Source organism: Scyliorhinus canicula, unplaced genomic scaffold, assembly GCF_902713615.1.
Source record: "Scyliorhinus canicula unplaced genomic scaffold, sScyCan1.1, whole genome shotgun sequence".
Classification (NCBI taxonomy): domain Eukaryota; kingdom Metazoa; phylum Chordata; class Chondrichthyes; order Carcharhiniformes; family Scyliorhinidae; genus Scyliorhinus; species Scyliorhinus canicula.
In genome coordinates this window covers 3,740,444-3,762,044 of record NW_024055654.1, presented here as the reverse complement: position 1 = coordinate 3,762,044, position 21,601 = coordinate 3,740,444, and positions in this window count along the sequence as shown.

Sequence of the window (21,601 nt, the reverse complement as noted above, 5' to 3'; positions counted from 1 at the left end):
CTCACTGTGCTGTGGACCAGTGTTTAATCCTGCCCCGGGTCACTGTCCGTGTGGATACAAGTGTCTCCGTGGTCTCACCCCCATAACCCAAAGAAGTGCAGGGTAGGTGAATTGGCCACGCTCAATTGCTCCTCAATTGGTAAAAAGGAATTGGGTACTTTAAATTTTTCTTAAAATCATAAATATATCTTGTGAATATCTCAGGTCCTAGCACTGATCCCTGTGGTATCCCACTAGTCACTGCCTTCCAGTTTGAAAAAGACCATTAATTCCTACTCTGTTTCCTGCCTGCCAACCAGTTTTCTATCCATATCAATTCACTACCCCTAATTCCAAGTGCTTTAATTTTACACATTAATCTCTTATGCGGGACTTTGGTCAAAAGCCATCTGAAAGTCCAAATATCACATCCACTGGCTGCCCCTCGTTAACTCTACCAGTTACACCCACGAAGAATTCCAGTAGATTTGTCAAGCATGATTTTCCCTTCATAAATCCATGCTGACTCTGTCCGATCCTGCCACTCGTTTCTCAGTGCTTTGCTATAAAATCTATGAGAATGGATTCTAGAATTTTCCCCACTGCCGATGTCTGATTTGCTGGTCTATAATTCCCTGTTTTCTCTCTCTATCTCTTTTCAAATGGTGGAATTACATAAGCCAATCTGCAGGAACTGTTCCAGAGTCTATAGAATCCTGGAAGATGACCACCGTTGCATCCACTATTTCTACACAACTTCCCTAAGTACTTCGGTTGCAGATTATCAGACCCTGGGGATTTACCACCCTTCAATCCCATCAATTTCACCAACACCATTTCTCTCCTAATATTGAGCTCCTTCAGTTCCTCCCTCTCACTAAATCCTGCGCTTCCCAACATTTCTGGTATCTGCTTTGTGAAGAAAGCAGCAAATTATGTATTTATTTTCTCACCCATTTCTTTGTCGCCTCTGATACAATCAGCCTGATTTCCTGTTTTATGCCATTCCCAACATCACCACTGCAGTTTGGGGGTCTATATACGATGCCCACTAAGTTTTTTGCCCCTTGGTGTTTCTCAGCTCTACCCATACAGATTCCACATTGTTGGAGCTAATATCCTTCCTATTACATTAATTTCCTCTTTAACCAGCACTGCCACTCTACTGCCTTTTCCTTTTTGTCTGTCCTTCCTAAATACTGAATATATTCAGTTCCCATCCCTGGTCATCCTGCAGCCATGTCTCCATAATCCTGATGATCTCACTCCCGTTTACATCTATTTTCACAATTCACTCGGTTATGCCGTCTGCAGTCACACCAGGGAGTTCATACTGGGAAGAGGCCGTTCGCCTGCTCTCAATGTGCGATGGGATTTAGTAATTTATTGAACTTTCTGAGACAACAACATGTTCACAACAGATTACAGGGATTGGATTCTGCTGTTATTGTTTCTGTTCTCAATTACATCCAGGACTGCATTTTGTTCATTCTGTTGGTCAATGGGGATGGTCAGAGGGTTTCTTTCTGCTGGACTGGCTGGTCTCACGGCTTCGCCTCTAGTGGGCTGATTCTCTCTGAGCCTTCTTGTGAATATCTGGTTTCACATTTCACAAGGAGTGAAAGGGGTTTGGCGGTTAGAAGATGTTTCATTGCTATTTCTGTTTGGAAACCCCAAAAATCATGCCTCATTGCCATGAAGATGGGCTGTGGTGGTTACATAATTCTTTTGTTTACTTTATCTTCATGCTTCTCACAGAAGAAAACAATCAGGGTATGAGGGGCAAGTTGAGGTGCACTGGGAAACTACATTAAATAGTATGGTGGGAGACAGGCAATCAGTAATATTGAAGGAATTATTACAGATTTACACTGGGATCGGTTAGCTCAGTTGGCTGGATGGCTGGTTCGTGCTGAGTGACACCAACAGCACAGGTTAAATTCCCATACCGGCTGAGGTTAGCCATGGACTTTGTCAATATTTACGCTCCACATGATTCTCCACCCACCCCTCTACATCTCCCCATCAGCATATCCTCTATTCCTTTCTCCCTCTGTGTATGTCTCTAGCTTTACGTTCAATGGATTCATGCTGTTCACCTCAACCACTCGCTGTGGTAACGGGTTCCACATTCTCACCACTCGCTGGGGAAAGAGGTTTCCACTGAAATTCCTATTGGATTATTGAATCCCTTCATAATCTCAAAGACTTCCACCAGATCACCCATCAGCCTTTGCTTTTCCAGAAAAAAGCAGCTCCAGCCTTTCCTGAGTGTTAAATGCTCTCAGTTCTGTATATTATGAATCTTTGTTGCACCTTATCCAGTGCCTCTATTTCCTTTATCGAAATGGAGATCACCAATGTTGACAGAGCTCCCAGTGTAGTCTAACCATCGTTCTAAACAAGCTGAACATTTCCTCTGTGCTTTTCAATTCTATCCCTCTGCAATGGAACCCTATGTATGGGCTCCCCAATTTCGGAAAGATGTGATGTTCTTGGGGTGTAGAGGACATTAATGAGAATGGCACCAGAGATGAGGGACTCCAGTTAGTTGGAATGACTGGAGCTGCTGAATTTCTCCTGAGATCACAGCATCTGGAGGGTGGGGAATGAGGCCATTCAGCCCTTTGAGACCGTGTTGGCTCTCTGTGGAGGAAGCCAGTCTGCCCATTGCCCCGTTCTATCCCCAAATCCCTGTGGGTTTATTTCTCTCAGTGCCTGTCCAATTTCCTATTGAAATCCTTCCGTCATCTCTGCATCTCCTACCCTCATAGGCAGTAGGTTCCAGGTCGTTACCACTTGCTTTACATGTACACAAGGCTTCTCAAGCACTGAGAAGTCTATTTGGCCCATTTTTCCCATGCCAGCTCTTTGTACAGCAACCCATTTAATCCCAGAGTTGGACTATTTTGTTTTCTTTTTCAGAATGTACCAAATTCCCTTTTGGAAGTTACAGTCCAATGAGATTCCAGCACCTCATTGCAAATGGACAGTGCATTACAAATCACAACGATTCGCTGTGTTTTACAGCAAATAATTGTGCGTTTGGTGTGTTGGGAATTTCACAGTATTCAAAATGGTGCCAATGCTGTGGTTATTACACTAAATAAGACTCAATCTTTATCAATGATTTTGGTGAGGACACCGAGTGTAATATATCCTAGTTTGTGGACAATTAGAACAAATGTACATTTTTATAAAACCTCTCACTTCCACTGGACCACCTGAAGTGTTTTAAAGCCAATGGAGTACTTTTGAAATGTATTCACTGTTGTAATGTAGGAAGCTGTAAGTACGCATATGTAATCACATTTAGGTTTTAAATTGTTATTTTCATAGTGCATTCACTGTCATTAGTAACAAGGTCAGGGAAGCCCTTTTATGTCTCTAATATGTGGCTTCCTGCAGCCATTTCACCTGTACCGTTTCTGTATGAACTACGTATTGATTTCATAGCAATAAACAAGAATTAAATTCATGATTATTCAGTAGTTAACATTGATTATCATTAGTGAATTGGTGTATTAGGTAATTATATTGCAAAGACTAGATCTTTAATTTTAAAAATACCACAATCAACCAAAATGTTTCCAGAAACTGCAGAGCTATCAGAATTTGTTTGAAAAATAAATTACTTTTATAATTTTGAGAAGTTACAAGACACCATATTCTGCCAAGAATATGTGGGCTGGGCAGTGGAGTAATGGTATTGTTATTGGGCGAGTAATCCAGAGACCCAGGTTAATGCTCTGGGGATCTGGGATTGAATCTGCCTATGACAGATATTGAATTTGAATAAAATCTCAAATTAAAAGTCGATTTATGACATTGTTGATTGTTGTAAAAACCCATTTGGTTCATTAATGTCCTTTTGGAATCTGCTCTCCTTACGTGGTCTGGTCTACATGTGACTCCAGATCTACAGCAATGTTGTGGTTGGTTTGTAAGTCTCCTCTGAAATAGCCTCACAAGACACGCAGTTCAAGGGCAATTGGAATGTGTAGTAAATGCTGGTCCAGCCAGTGACCCCCACCTCCCATTAATGAATAATTCTTAAGAAGGCTCATTGTTCAATCTGAAGATTAGTAAGAAACTGTCTCTTTGATTGGATTTGATTTATTGTCACGTTTCCCGAGGTACAGTGAAAAGTATTGTTCTGCGTACAGTCCAGACAGATCGTTCCATACATGAAACAATCTAGGACATCCGATAAATACACAATGTAAATACATAGACACAGACACCGTGTGAAGCGTAAGTGACCTAGTGTATCTTGTATCAAATGTATCAATTAAAAATTGTATTAATTAGCTACCAATCTGTAACGTGATTAAATAAGTAGTGATCCTTAATTGAGTTACAATTAATGAAACAATAATGAATCAGTAGTTCGAGTAAAAGTCTGAGTTTTATTTGTTGTAAAAATATAAAAGCTTAATCGCTGTGTATATAAAGAATGTGCGATGAGGATAAATGTACCGGCAAGGGAGAGCTTCCAACTCTGATTAGCCTCAATGTTTGAAACTATTTGAATAAGGGGTTGTACACAATCAGATAAAGGGATAGTATGAAACTGTTCAATTGTATTCCTGTCAAAGGTAATGAGAGAAGGTGGTGTCAGTAATTAAAGATCCAATTAAATTAAACTGGTGCCCAATTAACCAATGGTCATGTTACCACAGGCCCAACTCTGACATGAGGTAATGGTCACTTTGGGGATAAAGGTCGACGTTCCGAAGGCCTTCCTTGCTGGCCAAGTACTGAAGACTCTCGAGGCCGGGTTCCAAGGAAATTAGTGTCAAAGAAGGAGCCAGGGAGGGTTACGCTTCCACAGACTGATCACCTGCATGAAGTTGTAAATGTAAATGTCTTCAAGTCAGTCAGTAAAGCTTTTCTTTAAAAAAAACTCCTTTTTAAATTTACTGTCCAGAATTCTGCCTTTGATTTAATTGGTTAATAAAGTCTTGTCCGAACCAAAGCAAATTTATTAATTGGGGATGTCTGAAATCAATTAAGGATCAAAAAGCATCAATCTTCAACTTAAAACATGCACTTCTGTAGCGCCTTTCATAACCCCAGCATGTCCCAAAGTGTCGTCACTGTTCTAGGAAATGCAGCAGCCAATTTCCACAAAGCAACATGCCACAAACAGCAATGTGGCAATGTGCAGATGATCTGATTTTGGTGATGTTGATTAAAAAAAAAATACATTTTGTTAAGGTTTTGTAATTTTATAATAATGTGAGAACAGTAAACAATGCAAATCCACATAAAACATCGTGCATAAATTATCTCCATCCCTAACAAGTCCCTCCTACCCTCAACAGAAAATAGCCTAACTGTCCCCCTTTAAGTTTTGTGCCTCTGCTGACAGTTAATTTTCTCTAAAGAAGTCGACAAATGGCTGCCACCTCCTGATGAAACCGAGCGTTGACTCTCTGAGGGCAAACTTGATTTTTCAAGTCTGAGAAATCCAGCCACGTCGCTAACCCAGATCTCTGATTCCGGGGGCTTTGAGTCCCTCCACGCTAGCAATATCCGTCTCCGGGCTACCAGGGAGGCAAAGGCCAAGACATCAGCCTCTCTCGCCCCCTGGACTGCCGGCACTCCAAAATCCTGCACCTCTGGGCTCAGCACCACCCATGTTTTTAGGGCCGTGGACATGACATCTGTAAAACCCTGCCAGAATCCCCCAAGCTTCAGGCAGGCCCAGAACATATGGACATGACTTGCTGTCCCCCCCCCCCCCCCCCTCTCCTCTACCCCAAAAAACCTGCTCATCCGGGCCACCGGCATGTGTGCCCGGTGAACGGGGCAGCACGGTGGCACAGTGGTTAGAATCGCTGCCTCATGGCACCAAAGTCCCAGGTTCAATCCCGGCTCTGGGTCACTGTCCGTGTGGAGTTTGCACATTATGCCTGTGTTTGCGTGGGTTTCGCCCCCACAACCCCAAGATGTGTAGACTAGGTGGATTGGCCACGCTAAATTGCCCTTTAATTGGAAAAAATAAATTGGGTACTCTACATTTTTTTAAAAATGTCTGCGCTGTGAACGACCATAAATTGTATCAGGCTGAGCCTGGCACATGATGAGGACGTATTGACTCTGCTCAAGGCATCCGCCCACAGACCTGCCTCTATCCCTCCCCAGAGCTCCTCTTCCCATTTACCCTTTAGCTCCTCTATCTGAGTTTCCCCCGACTCCATGAGGTCTTTGTAGATATCCGATACCTTTCCCTCTCCCACCTCTCATAACGTTTAAGAGCCTTCTGACATTGGCCGTAAGTTGCCTGCCCTTCACAAACCCCGTCTGGTCTTCCCTTATCACCTCAGGGACACAGCCCTCTAGCCTTGAGGCCAATATTCTGGCCAACAGTTTGGCATCCACGTTCAATAGGGAGATTGGCCTATATGACCCGCATAGCTCAGGGTCCATCATCCGCTTCAGGATCGAGGCCTGTGATATTGTTGGGGGAAGGGCACCCTGCTCCCTTGCCTCATTAAATACCCTCACCAGCAGCGGGCCCAGCATCTCCGAGAACTTCTTATAAAATTCCACTGGGTAGCTGTCTGGTCCCGGGGCCTTACCCAATGCCTGGCCCCCAGCCCCTCTACTATTTCTTCAATTCCAATCAGGACTCCCGACCCCTCCACCAGTCCTTCCTTCGGACTTCAACTCACCCAGAAGCTGCCTCATCCCCTCTACCCCAGCTGGGGTTCTGACTCATATAACTTGCTATAAAACTCCTTAAACACCCCAATCACCCCTGCAGGGTCCAAGACCGGGTTCCCACCTCTGTCCTTCACTCTTCCAAGCTCCCTGGCCGCCTCTCTTTTCCTCAGCTCGTGTGCTAGCATCGTACTGGCCTTCTCACCATACTCGTATACCGCTCCCCCCTCGCCTTCCTCAGTTGCTCCTCCGCCTTCCCTCCAGATAACAGCTCAAACTCCATTTGTAGCCCCTGCCACTCCTTCAATAACCCCGCCTCCGGGGCCTCCGAATATGTCCTGTCCACCTGGAGTATTTCCCCAACTACCCTGTCCCTCTCTGCTTGCTCCACCTTTTCCCTATGGGCCCGTATCGACATTAACTCCCCCCTAACCACTGCCGAGACACCCCCGTGTCATTTATTTCCAAATAGTTCTGGATAGATTCCCTCACCCGCCCGCACACCCCCTCATCCGCTAACAGTCCCACACCCAACCTCCATTGCGGGCGCTGCCCTCTCTCCTTACTCACCCGTAAATCCACCCAATGTGGGGCATGGTCCGACACAGCAATTGCCGAATATTCGGTATCAACCACCTTCGCCAGTAGAACCATGCTCAGAATAAAGAAGTCGATCCGGCAGTACGCTTTGTGCACATGGGAGAAAAAAAAATTCCTTCACTCTTGGCCGTCCGAACCTCCACGGGTCTACCCCACCCACCCCCACAATTCACCTCCATTGGCCCGCCTTTGGGCATCCACTGTCCTCGACCTCCCCTTTTGTCTCTCAGCATTAGTTTCTCCTCTGTCAGCAGAGCAGCTCCCTCTTCCCCCCTCCGCCCCACTTTAGCAGCACAAGAATCCCAACCCCCCTTAACAAACTTACCACCTGCTCATCACCCCCTCCCCCACTGCACCTCCGTGATTTAGCCCACCTAGCCTGGTAACCCACCCATGGCGCCAGACATCCTACCCCATCCCCCCCGGCTCAAACATACATATTCAAAACACCACAGTCCCCAATCAACACACAGCAGAAAAAATCCCTCCACCATCTACCTACTGAAATAAAGTTAACTTTACAAATCTAAGCAACGGCCTAAAAAACTGTTACACAGAGAGCACTGCATATACAGATCAAAACTAAGGAAACGTTAACAGAATCGATACCGCAATACCCTCCCCCAAGGTTCAATGCCCTCAAACCCCTGCCAGCCTTTTGTCTTTGATAAAGTCCATCGCTTCGTCCGGCGATTCAAGGTAAAGTTCTTGGCCCTCAAACGTGACCCACAGACGCATTGGGTATAACCCAAACTTCACCCCCTGCTTGAAGAGGGCCGATTTTACCCTATTGAATCCAGCTCGTCTTTTGGCCAGTTTCACGCCCAGGTCCTGGTAGATGCGCAGCTCACAGTTCTCCCACTTGCAGCTCAGTGTCTGCTTTGCCCACCGCAAAATCCGCTCCTTATCCAGGAGCGATGCATTCGCACCCGGATCACCCTCGGAGGTTCATATCACTCGCGGCTTCCTCTCAAGCGCTCTATCTACTTCCAAGGGTCGAGAAAACTCCCCATCTCCCATCAGCTTTTCCAGCATATTTGTCACACATGCCCTTGCGTCCGACCCTTCACTGCCCTCCAGGAGGCCGACAATCCTCAGGTTCTGTCTCTGGGACCTGTTCTCCAGGTCCTCCTGCAACTTTTTCTGGTGGTCCCTCATCAGCCCCACCTCCACCGCGGTTAAATGGTCCTCGTGCTCGGCCACCTTCTGGATCGCCGGTCCGTGGGCTTCCAGTCCCTGTTCCACCCAATCAATCCTTGCCTTAATTAGGTTGCCTTCATTTGCTTGGTGAAGCTCTCCTGAATGAACTCCACCCGCAGTAACATTGACCACTGTGCCACCAAACCGGGATCCTGCGCCTCTGCCATGCTTTCCCATGCTGCAGATTCTACAGTCAGCTTCCCTGCTCAACTAATTCTTCTTGGACGACCATTTCTGGTCCACGGCTCCACATACTGGTGGGGATTTCTCCTCACTGTCTCACTCTCCACCGATGTTTCTAATAGAATTCCCAAAAAAATCGGGAGAATAGGTTCAAAAGGTCCGTCACGAGCGGGAGCTCCCAAATGCGCGACCTCCTACTCCATGGCCGCCACCAGAAGTCAAAAGGATGAAATTTAGAGACAGTTTGGTCCGGTGGGATCGTGGAAGGGAGGGAAGCAGCAGAGGCAGCTGATCGGATTGACTCAATCTCAGTTACAAAGAAGCTCCTCACACTTCTTGTTGGAGGTGAGGATGGAAGAGAAAGGGGAGAGCGAGAGAACTTCAAAAGGAACTAACTTGTGTCAGAGATATTAAAAAATTTCAACACTGCGTATTTAACATAATTCTAATTTATTTAACTTTCAGCCAGAATATTAGCCCCTATAAATGGGCTGGAGTTTATCAGCAGAAAGAAACCCAAATGAACATGGTTCAGTCCTGAATGTGAGTTCACAGCAAAATCCAATCACTGTGGTTACTTATGGCCACGTTGGTGTCTCAGCATGTTGGATAACTGAGTGAATCCCTTCCCACAATTGGAGCAGGTGAATGGCCTCTCCCCAGTGTGAATTCGTTGATGTGCAGTGAGGTAAGATGATTGTCTGAACCCAGTTCCACAGTGAGAGCACCTGAACGGTCTCTCGTCAGTGTGAACACGTTGATGGCAGATCAATTCCCCAGAACTTTTATAGCTCTTCCCACAGTCTGGACATTGAAACGGTCTCTCATCCGTGTGAACTCGCTGGTGATTCAGTAGGTGGGATGACTGAGTGAATCCCTTCCCACACTCAGAGCAGACGAATGGCCTTTCCCCAGTGTGAACACGCTGGTGTTTCCGCAGTGTGGATGGCTCAGTGAATCCCTTCCCACACGTGGAGCAGGTGAACGGTCTCTCCCCAGTGTGAAGTCTCTGGTGACTCAGCAGGTTGGATGACTGAGTGAATCCCTTCCCACACGCGGAGCAGGTTAACGGTCTCTCCCCAGTGTGAACTCGCTGGTGACTGAGCAAGGCGGATGACTGAGCGAATCCCTTCCCACATGTGGAGCAGGTGAATGGTCTCTCCCCAGTGTGACTGCGTCGATGAGTTTCCAGGTTGGATGGGTAAGTGAATCCTTTCCCACAGTCCACACATTTCCACGGTTTCTCCCCAGTGTGACTGCGTCCATGAGTTTCCAGCTGGGATGGGTAAGTGAATCCTTTCCCACAGTCCGCACATTTCCACGGTTTCCCCTCAGTGCGGCTGCATTTCTGTCTCATGGGGCCCGATGACGTGTACGGTTTCTCCCCACTGTGAACGATGCTTTTTCCTTCCATGTTCAAAATCCGCTGATATTTAGGATATGATAAATTGAGGGCTCTGTCAGATCCATCCTGATGTGATGCTTGGTTTGAGTTTCCAGACTTTGAAGCCTCCCCTTCGAACTCCCTGTGAAACTGATTTAAAACAGAAAATAGGGAGTGAGAGAGAACCCACAAAAACACAAAGACAGGTTGTGAAATTGAGCTGAATGAATCTGGTCATTTGTGGGACCGGCTCTGGGAAAAAGTGACCATGAAAACTGCTGGATTGTCACAAAAACCCAACTGGCCTCTTTGGGAGGAGTGAGAAAGAGGTGAAGAGGGATTTTGTACATCTACAAGTCATATTAAAGAGAATAGATGGCAAAGCAAATTCGATCTTGAGCTTCATAAACAGTAACCGAAGAGATAATGCTGGAACATCTCAGCACGTCTGGCAGCATCTGGAGGGAGAGAAAAGATCTCATGTTAAGTCCAGATGGTCCTTTGTTAGCTCTTTTCTCTCCCTACAGATGCTGCCAGACCTGCTGAGATGTTCCAGCATTTTCTCTTTGGCTTCAGATTCCAGCATCCGCAGTAATTTGTTTTTATTCATAAACAGTAATATTGATCCCAAAACTATGCTTCTGGTGGCACGATTATTAGCACTGCTGCCTCACAGCGCCAGGGACCCGGGTTCAATTCCGGCCTTGGTGACTGTGTGTGTGGAGTTTGCACTTTCTCCCCATGTCTGCGTGGGTTTCCACCCGGTGCTCAGGTTTCCTCTAACAGTCCAAAAGAAGGGAAAGCTAGGTGGAATGGCCTTGATAAATTACCCCTTAGTGTCCAGGGATGGGCAGGTTAGGTGGGGCTATGGGGTTCCAGGGACAGGGTAGGGGTGTGGGCCTAGACAGGGTGCCCTTGCAGAGAATCACTGCAGACTTGATGGACTGAATGGCCTCCTTCTGCACTACAGGAATTCTATGGCTCCAATTCTATTCTATGAAGGGGAGAGTTCTATGGGGAGAGTTACCTGGACACTTTGTTTCAGTAGGCAGTCACACCTGGGAGATTAAGTAATTCACATTCAGTAAGTGATCAGGGACTTCAGAATGTGACTGTAAGTGAGGCAGGCAGGGGGAACCTGAGTTCAGGAGTGCAGGAGCCTCAGTCCTTGACCTTGTCCAACAGGTATGAGACTCTTGCTCCCTGTATGGATGAGGAAAAGGGCTCTGGACATGATGAGCCAGCTGACCACGGTACCATGGTGCAGAAGGCCATTCAAGAGGGGGGAGTAAAAAGACAAGTAGTTGTTATAGGGGATTCTATAATTAGGGGGACAGATAGTATCCTATGCAAGCCGGATCGGGAGTCTCGCATGGTGTGTTGCCTGCCCGGTGCCAGGGTGCGGGACATCTCTGACCGGCTTGAAAGGATATTGGAGCGGGAGGGGGAGGATCCAGTTGTTGTGGTCCACGTTGGGACTTACAACATAGGTAAAGCTAGGGTGGAGGACCTGTTCGGGGACTATCAAGCACTAGGAAGAAAATTGAAATACAGGTCCTCAAGGGTCATAATCTCCGGATTACTGCCCGAGCCACGTGCCAATTGGCATAGGGATAAGAAAATTAGGGAAGTAAGCACGTGGCTAAGGGATTGGTGTGGGAAAGAGGGATTCCACTTCATGGGACATTGGCATCAGTTTTGGAACCGGGGGGATCTGTACCGTTGGGACGGTCTCCACCTGAACCGATCTGGAACCAGTGTTCTAGCGAAGAGGATAAATAGGCTGGTCAGTAGGACTTTAAACTTCTGAGTTGGGAGGAAGGGAAAGTGAAAGCGACAGGGAGCATGGAGTTACATGGCAAGATACGCAGGAGGATAACATGTAGGCAGGTGGATTTAAGCTTGAGGCAGACTAGGAATGCAACAAAAAGGAAGGATAATTTTGGACATCTTAGGACTTCCAATATCTGTAATGATAAGAAAGTTAGCATTAAGGCACTTTACCTGAATGCTCGTAGCATTTGTAACAAAGTAGACGAACTAATGGCACAGATCATTGTGAATGATTATGATGTGGTAGGCATCACAGAGACATGGCTGCAGGGGGTTCAGGACTGGCAGTTAAACATCCAAGGATATACAACCTATCGAAAAGACAGGGAGGTGGGCCGAGGGGGTGGGGTTGCCTTGTTAGTTAAGAACAAAATTAAATCTATGGCACTAAACGACATAGGGTCGGATGATGTGGAGTCTGTGTGGGTAGAATTGAGGAACCACAAAGGCAAAAAAAACCATAATGGGAGTTATGTACAGACCTCCTAACAGTGGTCAGGACCAGGGGCGCAACATGTACCGGGAAATAGAAAAGGTATGTCAGAAAGGCAAAGTCACGGTGATCATGGGGGTCTTCAATATGCAGGTGGATTGGGTAAATAACGTAGCCAGTGGATCCAAAGAAAAGGAATTCATGGAATGCTTACAAGATGGCTTTTTGGAACAGCTTGTCATGGAGCCCACAAGGGAGCAGGCTATTCTGGACCTAGTGCTATGTAATGAACTAGACTTTATAAAAGATCTTAAAGTAAGGGAACACTTAGGAAGCAGCGATCATAATATGGTTGAGTTCAGTCTGCAGTTTGAAAGAGAGAAGGCAAAATCGGATGTAATGGTGTTACAGTTAAATAAAGGTAATTACGAGGGCATGAGAGAGGAACTGGCGAAAATCGACTGGAAGCAGACCCTAGTGGGGAAGACAGTAGAGCAAAAATGGCAGGAGTTTGTATGCATAATTGAGGACACTGTACAGAGGTTCATCCCCAAGAAAAGAAAGATTATCCGCGGAGGGATTAGACAGCCATGGCTGACAAAGGAGGTCAGGAAATGTATCAAAGAAAAAGAGAGATCCTATAAAGTGGCCAAAGGCACTGGGAAATCAGAAGATTGGGGGCATTCTAGCGAAGTTTGCCGATGATACAAAGTTAGGTGGTCAGGCAGGTAGTGCTGAGGAAGTGGGGAGGCTGCAGAAGGATCTAGACAGTTTGGGAGAGTGGTGCAGGAAATGGCTGATGCAATTCAATGTGAGAAAATGTGAGGTCTTGCACTTTGGAAAAAAGAATCCAAGCATAGATAACTTTCTAAACGGTGAGAAAATTCATAATGCCAAAGTACAAAGGGATCTGGGAGTGGTAGTCGAGGATTCCCTAAAGGTAAACATGCAGGTTGAATCCGTGATTAAGAAAGCGAATACAATGTTGTCATTTATCTCAAGAGGGTTGGAATATAAAAGCAGCAATGTGCTACTGAGCCTTTATAAGGCTCTGGTTAGGCCCCATTTGGAGTAATGTGTCCCGTTTTGGGCCCCACATCTCAGGAAGGACATACTGGCACTGGAGCGTGTCCAGCGGAGATTCACACGGATGATCCCTGGAATGGCGGGTCTAACATATGAGGAACGGCTGAGGATCCTGGGATTGTATTCATTGGAGTTTAGAAGGTTAAGGGGAGATCTAATAGAAACTTACAAGATGATACATGGCTTAGAAAGGGTGGACGCAAAGAAACTGTTTCCGTTAGGCGAGGAGACGAGGACCCGTGGGCACAGCCTTAGAATTAGAGGGGGTAAATTCAGAACAGAAATGCGGAGACATTTCTTCAGCCAGAGAGTGGTGGGCCTGTGGAATTCATTGCCGCGGAGTGCAGTGGAGGCCGGGACGCTAAATGGCTTCAAGGCAGAGATAGATAAATTTTTGATGTCGCGAGGAATTAAGGGCTACGGGGAGAATGCTGATAGGTGGAGTTGAAATGCCCATCAGCCATGATTGAATGGCGGAGTGGACTCGATGGGCCGAATGGCCTTACTTCCACTCCTATATCTTATGGTCTTATGAATCTTTATAAAGCTCTGGTCACCACTCTTCAGGAAGGATGTGAAGGTTCTTGGAGAAGGTGCAGAGGAGATTTACCAGAATGGTTCCAGCAAAGGAGGTTGAGGGGAGATTTGATTCAGGGATACAAGATTACGCCAGATTTCCATCGGGTGGACAAAGAAACTCTGTTTCCATTCACTGATCGTACAAGCAGCCGGGACACAGTTTTAAAGTTTTGGGTCAAACCTGGATTGAATGATATAAGATCCTGAGGGGTCTTGACAGGGTGGATGTGGAGAGGATGTTTCCTCTTGTGGGAGAATCTGGAACAAGGCGTCACTGTTGCGAAATAAGGGGTCACCCATTTCAGATGGAGATGAACGTATTTTTTTCTCTTGAGGGTTGTAAGACAGGAGGTGGCACAGTGGTTAGCACTGCTGCCTCACAGCACCAGGGACCCAGGTTCAATTCCGGCCCTGGGTGACTGTGTGGAGTTTGCACGTTCTCCCTGTGTCTGTGTGAGTTTCCTCCGGGTGCTCCGGATTCCTCACAGAATTCAAAGATGTGCAGGTTAGGTGGATTGGCCAGGTTAGTTCGATTGGCCCGGTTAGGTGGATCGGCCAGGTTAGGTGGATCGGCCAGGTTAGGTGGATTGGCCAGGTTAGGTGGATCGGCCAGGTTAGGTGGATTGGCCAGGTTAGGTGGATTAGAACAAAGAACAAAGAAAATTACAGCACAGGAACAGGCCCTTCAGTCCTCCCAGCCTGCGCCGATCCAGATCCTTTATCTAAACCTGTCTCCTATTTTCCAAGGTCTACTTGCCTCTGTTGCCGCCCGTTCATATACCTGTCTAGATGCCTCTTAAATGATGCTATCGTGCCCGCCTCTACCACCTCCGCTGGTAAAACGTTCCAGCCACCCACCACCCTCTGCGTAAAAAACTTCCCACGCATATCTCCCTTAAACTTTCCCCCTCTCACCTTGAAATCGTGACCCCTTCAGTTGACACCCCCACTATTGGAAAGAGCTTGTTGCTATCCACCGTGTCCATACCTCTCATAATTTTGTATACCTCAATCAGGTCCCCCCTCAACCTCCGTCTTTCCAACGAAAACAATCCTAATCTACTCACCCTTTCTTCATAGCTAGCACCCTCCATACCAGGCAACATCCTGGTGAACCTCCTCTGCACCCTCTCCAAAGCATCCACATCCTTCTGGTAATGTGGCGACCAGAACTGCACGCAGTATTCCAAATGTGGCCTAACCAAAGTCCTATACAACTGTAACATGACCCGCCTACTCTTGTACTCAATACCCCGTCCGATGAAGGCAAGCATGCTGTATGCCTTCTTGACCACTCTATCAACCTGCGTTGCCACCTTCAGGGTACAATGGACCTGAACTCTCAGATTTCTCTGCACATCAATTTTTCCCAGGACACTTCCATTGACCATATAGTCCACTCTTGTATTTGATCTTCCAAAATGCATCACCTCGCATTTGCCTGGTTTGAACTCCATCTGCCATTTCTCTGCCCAACTCTCCAATATATCTATATTTTGTTGTATTCTCTGACAGTCCTCCTCGCTATCTGCAACTCCACCAATCTTAGTATCATCTGCAAACTTGCTAATCAGACCACCTATACCTTCCTCCAGGTCATTTATGTAGATCACAAACAACAGTGGTCCGAGCACGGATCCCTGTGGGACACCACTAGTCACCCTTCTCCATTTTGAGACACTCCCTTCCACCACTACTCTCTGTCTCCTGTTGCCCAGCCAGTTCTTTATCCATCTAGCTAATACACCCTGAACCCCATGCGACTTCACTTTTTCCATCAACCTGCCATGGGAAACCTTATCAAACACCTTACTAAAGTCCATGTATATGGCATCTACAGCCCTTCCCTCATGAATTAACTTTGTCACTTCCTGAAAGAATTCTATTAGGTTTGTAAGACATGATCTTCCCTGCACAAAACCATGCTGCCTATCACTGATAAGTCTATTTTCTTCCAGATGTGAATAGATCCTATCCCTCAGTATTTTCTCCAACAGTTTGCCTACCACTGACGTCAAGCTCACAGGTCTGTAATTCCCTGGATTTTCCCTCCTACCCTTCTTAAACAAAGGGACAACATTAGCAATTCTCCAGTCCTCCGGGACCTCACCCGTGCTCAAGGATGCTGCAAAGATATCTGTTAAGGCCCCAGCTATTTCGACCCTCGCTTCCCTCAGTAACCTGGGATATATCCCATCCGGTCCTGGGGACTTGTCCACCTTAATGTCTTTTAGAATACCCAAAACTTCCCCTTTCCGTATGGCAACTTGACCTGGAGTATTTAAACATCCATCCCTAGCCTCAACATCCGTCTTGTCCCTCTCCTTTGTGAATACCGATGCAAAGTACTCATTAAGAATCTCACCCATTTCCTTTGAGTCCACGCATAAATTCCCTTTCTTGTCTTTGAGTGGGCCAATCCTTTCCCTAGTTACCCTCTTGCTCCTTACATACGAATAAAAGGCTTTGGGATTTTCCTTAACCCTGTTAGCCAAAGATATTTCATGACCCCTTTTAACCCTTTTTATTGCGCATTTGAGATTCGTCCTACTTTCCCGATATTCCTCCAAAGCTTCATCAGTTTTGAGTTGCCTCGATCTTATGAATGCTTCCTTTTTCATTTCAGCTAGTCTCACAATTTCACCCGTCATCCATGGTTCCCTAATCTTGCCATTTCTATCTTTCATTTTCACAAGAACATGTCTCTCCTGCACTCTAATCAACCTTTCCTTAAAAGACTCCCACATTTCAAATGTGGATTTACCCTTAAACAGCTGCTCCCAATCCACATTCCCTAGCTCCTGCCAAATTTTGTTATACTCTGCCTTTCCCCAATTTAGCACTCTTCCTTTCGGACCACTCTTGTCCTTGTCCATGAGTATTCTAAAACTTACGGAAGTGTGATCGCTATTCCCAAAGTAATCGCCGACTGAAACATCAACCACCTGGCCACGATCATTCCCCAATACCAGGTCCAGTATGGCCCCTTCCCGAGTTGGACTATTTACATACTGCTCTAAAAAAACTCTCCTGGATGCTCCTTACAAACTCTGCTCCATCTACGCCTCCAACACTACACGAATCCCATTCAATGTTGGGGAAGTTAAAATCTCCCATCACAACCACCCTATTGCGCCTACATTTTTCTATAATCTGTCTGCATATTTGTACCTCTACTTCATGCTTACTTTTGGGAGGCCTGTAATAAAGTCCCAACAATGTTACTGCACACTTCCTATTTCTTAGCTCCACCCATATTGCCTCAGTGCTCGAATCCTCTATCGTGCCCTCCTTAATCACAGCTGTGAAATCATCACTGACGAGTAATGCAACTCCTCCACCCCTTCTACCTCACTCTCTATCCCTCCTGAAGCATCTATACCCTGGGATATTCAGTTGCCAGTCCTGCCGTTCCCTCAACCAAGTCTCAGTAATACCAATAACATCATATTCCCAGGTACTGATCCAAGCCCTAAATTCATCTGCCTTACCTGCTACACTTCTCGCATTAAAACAAATGCACCACAGACCACCTGTCCCTTTGCGTTCATCATCTCTTCCCTGTCGACTCTTCCTCTTAGTCACATGGAGTTTATTATCTCGTACCTTACCGGCTTTAGTTGCTGCTTCTTTACTGACCTCTAACTTCCTAATCTGGTTCCCATCCCCCTGCCACATTAGTTTAAAACCTCCCCAACAGTGTTAGCAAAAGCACCCCCTAGGACATTGGTTCCAGTCCTGCCCAGGTGTAGACCATCCAGTTTGTAATGGTCCCAGACCACCAGAACCAGTTCCAATGTCCCGAAAATCTGAACCCCTCCCTCCTGCACCATTTCTCAAGCCACGTATTCATTCTGACTATTCTTGAATTTCTACTCTGACTGTCCCGTGGCACTGGTCGCAATCCTGAGATTACTACCTTTGAGGTCCTACTTTTTAACTTGTCTCCTAACTCCCTAAATTCTGATTGTAGGACCTCATCCTTTTTTTTAACTATATCATTGGTGCCTATATGCACCGCGACAACTGGCTGTTCACCCACCCCCTTTAGTATGTCCTGCAGCTGATCGGAGACATCCCTGACCCGAGCACCCGGGAGGCAACATACCATTCGGGAGTCTCGTTTTCGACCACAGAAACGCCTGTCTACTCCCCTTACAATTGAATCCCCTATGACTATAACCCTGCCAGTCTTTTTCCCGCCCTTCTGTGCAGCAGAGCTAGCCACGGCGCCATGAGCCTGGCTACTACTGCCTTCCCCTGGTGAGTCATCTCCCCCAACAGTATCCAAAACGCTTTACCTGTTTTGGAGGGAGATGACCACAGTGGGCACATGCACTGCCTTCCTGCTCTTTCTCTGCCTTTTGGTCACCCATTCCCTGTCTCCCTCACCAATCCTAATCTGCGGTGTGACCAACTCACTGAACGTGCTATCCACGACCTCCTCAGCATCGCGGATGCTCCAAAGTGAGTCCACCCGCAGCTCCAGAGCCGTCATGCGGTCTAACAGGCGCTGCAGCTGGACACACTTCCCGCACATGAAGGAGTCAGGGACATCGGCCGCATCCCTGAACTCCCACATTGAGCATCAGGAGCATAACACGGGTTTGGGTTCTCCTGCCGTTTTTACCCTTTACCTTAACTGACTACAAACTATACTATCAAATAATTAACAAGTGAAAGGAACAAAGATTTTACCTACCAATCATAATACTTACCAACACATGAAGAGATAGAGAAATACAGCACAGAACAGGCCCTTCGGCCCACGATGTTGCGCCGAACTTTTGTCCTAGGTTAATCATAGAATTTTGGACAATTTGTCATGGCCAATCCACCCAACCTGCACATCTTTGGACTGTGGGAGGAAACCGGAGCACCCGGAGGAAACCCACGCAGTCACGGGGAGGATGTGCAGACTCCACACAGACAGTGACCCAAGTCGAAATCGAACTTGGGACCCTGGAGCTGTGAAGCAATTGTGCTATCCACAATGCTACCGTGCTGCCCTTAAGAAGTTAACCTACACTCCCTTATTCTACCCTAATCCAAGTACCTATCCAATAGCCGTTTGAAGGTCCATAAATTTTCCGACTCAACTACTACCACAGGCAGTGCATTCCATGCCCCCACTACTCTCTGGGTAAAGAACCTACCTCTGACATCCCCTCTATATCTTCCACCATTTATCTTAAATTTATGTCCCCTTGTAATGGTGTGTTCCACCCGGGGAAAAAGTCTCTGACTATCTACTCTATCTATTCCCCTGATCATCTTATAAACCTCTATCAAGTCGCCCCTCATCCTTCTCCGTTCCAATGAGAAAAGGCCCAGCACCCTCAATCTTTCCTCGTATGACCTACTCTCCATTCCAGGCAACATCCTGGTAAATCTCCTCTGCACCTTTTCCAAAGCTTCCACATCCTTCCTAAAATGAGGTGACCAGAACTGCACACAGTACTCCAAATGTGGCCTGACCAAGGTTTTGTACAGCTGCATCATCACCTCACGGCTCTTAAATTCAATCCCTCTGCTAATGAACGCTAGCACACCATAGGCCTTCTTCACAGCTCTATCCACTTGAGTGGCAACTTTCAAAGAACAATGAACATAGACCCCAAGATCTCTCTGCTCCTCCACATTGCCAAGAACCCTACCATTAACCCTGTATTCCGCATTCAGATTTGTCCTTCCAAAATGGACAACCTCACACTTGTCAGGGTTAAACTCCATCTGCCACTTCTCAGCCCAGCTCTGCATTCTATCTATGTCTCTTTGAAGCCGACAACAGCCCTCCTCACTATCCACAACTCCACCAATCGTCGTATCATCTGCAAATTTACTGACCCACCCTTCAACTCCCTCATCCAAGTCGTTAATGAAAATCACAAACAGCAGAGGACCCAGAACTGATCCCTGCGGTACGCCACTGATAACTGGGCTCCAGGCTGAATATTTGCCATCCACCACAACTCTCTGTCTTCTATCGGTTAGCCAGTTTGTTATCCAACTGGCCAAATTTCCCACTATCCCATGCCTCCTTACTTTCTGCATAAGCCTACCATGGGGAACCTTATCAAATGCCTTACTAAAATCCATGTACACTACATCCACTGCTTTACCTTCATCCACATGCTTGGTCACCTCCTCAAAGAATTCAATAAGACTTGTAAGGCAAGACCTACCCCTCACAAATCCGTGCTGACTATCCCTAATCAAGCAATGCCTTTCCAGATGCTCAGAAATCCTATCCCTCAGTACCCTTTCCATTACTTTGCCTACCACCGAAGTAAGACTAACTGGCCTGTAATTCCCAGGGTTATCCCTATTCCCTTTTTTGAACAGGGGCACGACATTCGCCACTCTCCAATCCTCTGGTACCACCCCTGTTGACAGCGAGGACGAAAAGATCATTGCCAACGGCTCTGCAATTTCATTTCTTGCTTCCCATAGAATCCTTGGATATATCCCGTCAGGCCCGGGGGACTTGTCTATCCTCAAGTTTTTCAAAACGCGCAACACATCTTCCTTCCTGACAAGTATCTCCTCAAGCTTATCAGTCTGCTTCACGCTGTCCTCTCCAACAATATGGCCCCTCTCATTTGTAAATACTGAAGAAAAATACTTGTTCAAGACCTCTCCTATCTCTTCAGACTCAATACACAATCTCCCGCTACTGTCCTTAATCGGACCTACTCTCACTCTAGTCATTCTCATATTTCTCACGTATGTGTAAAAGGCCTTGGGGTTTTCCTTGATCCTACCCGCCAAAGATTTTTCATGCCCTCTCTTAGCTCTCCTAATCCCTTTCTTCAGTTCCCTCCTGGCTATCTTGTATCCCTCCAGCGCCCTGTCTGAACCTTGTTTCTTCAGCCTTACATAAGTCTCCTTCTTCCTCTTAACAAGACATTCAACCTCTCTTGTCAACCATGGTTCCCTCACTCGACCATCTCTTCCCTGCCTGACAGGGATATACATATCAAAGACACGCAGTACCTGATCCTTGAACAAGTTCCACATTTCACTTGTGTCCTTCCCTGACAGCCTATGTTCCCAACTTCTGCACTTCAATTCTTGTCTGACAGCATTGTATTTACCCTTCCCCCAATTATAAACCTTGCCCTGTTGCTCGCACCTATCCCTCTCCATTACTAAAGTGAAAGTCACAGAATTGTGGTCACTACCTCCAAAATGCTCCCCCACTAACAAATCTATCACCTGCCCTGGTTCATTACCAAGTACTAAATCCAATATGGCCTCCCCTCTGGTCGGACAATCTACATACTGTGTTAGAAAAGCTTCCTGGACACACTGCACAAACACTACCCCATCCAAACTATTTGATCTAAAGAGTTTCCACTCAATGTTTGGGAAGTTGAAGTCGCCCATGACTACTACCCTGTGTCTTCTGCACCTTTCCAGAATCTGTTTCCCAATCTGTTCCTCCACATCTCTGCTGCTATTGGGGGGCCTATAGAACACTCCCAACAAGGTGACTGCTCCTTTCCTATTTCTAACTTCAACCCATATTACCTCAGTAGGCAGATCCCCCTCGAACTGCCTTTCTGCAGCTGTTATACTATCTCTAATTAACAATGCCACCCCCCACCTCTTTTACCATCCTCCCTAATCTTGTTGAAACATCTATAACCAGG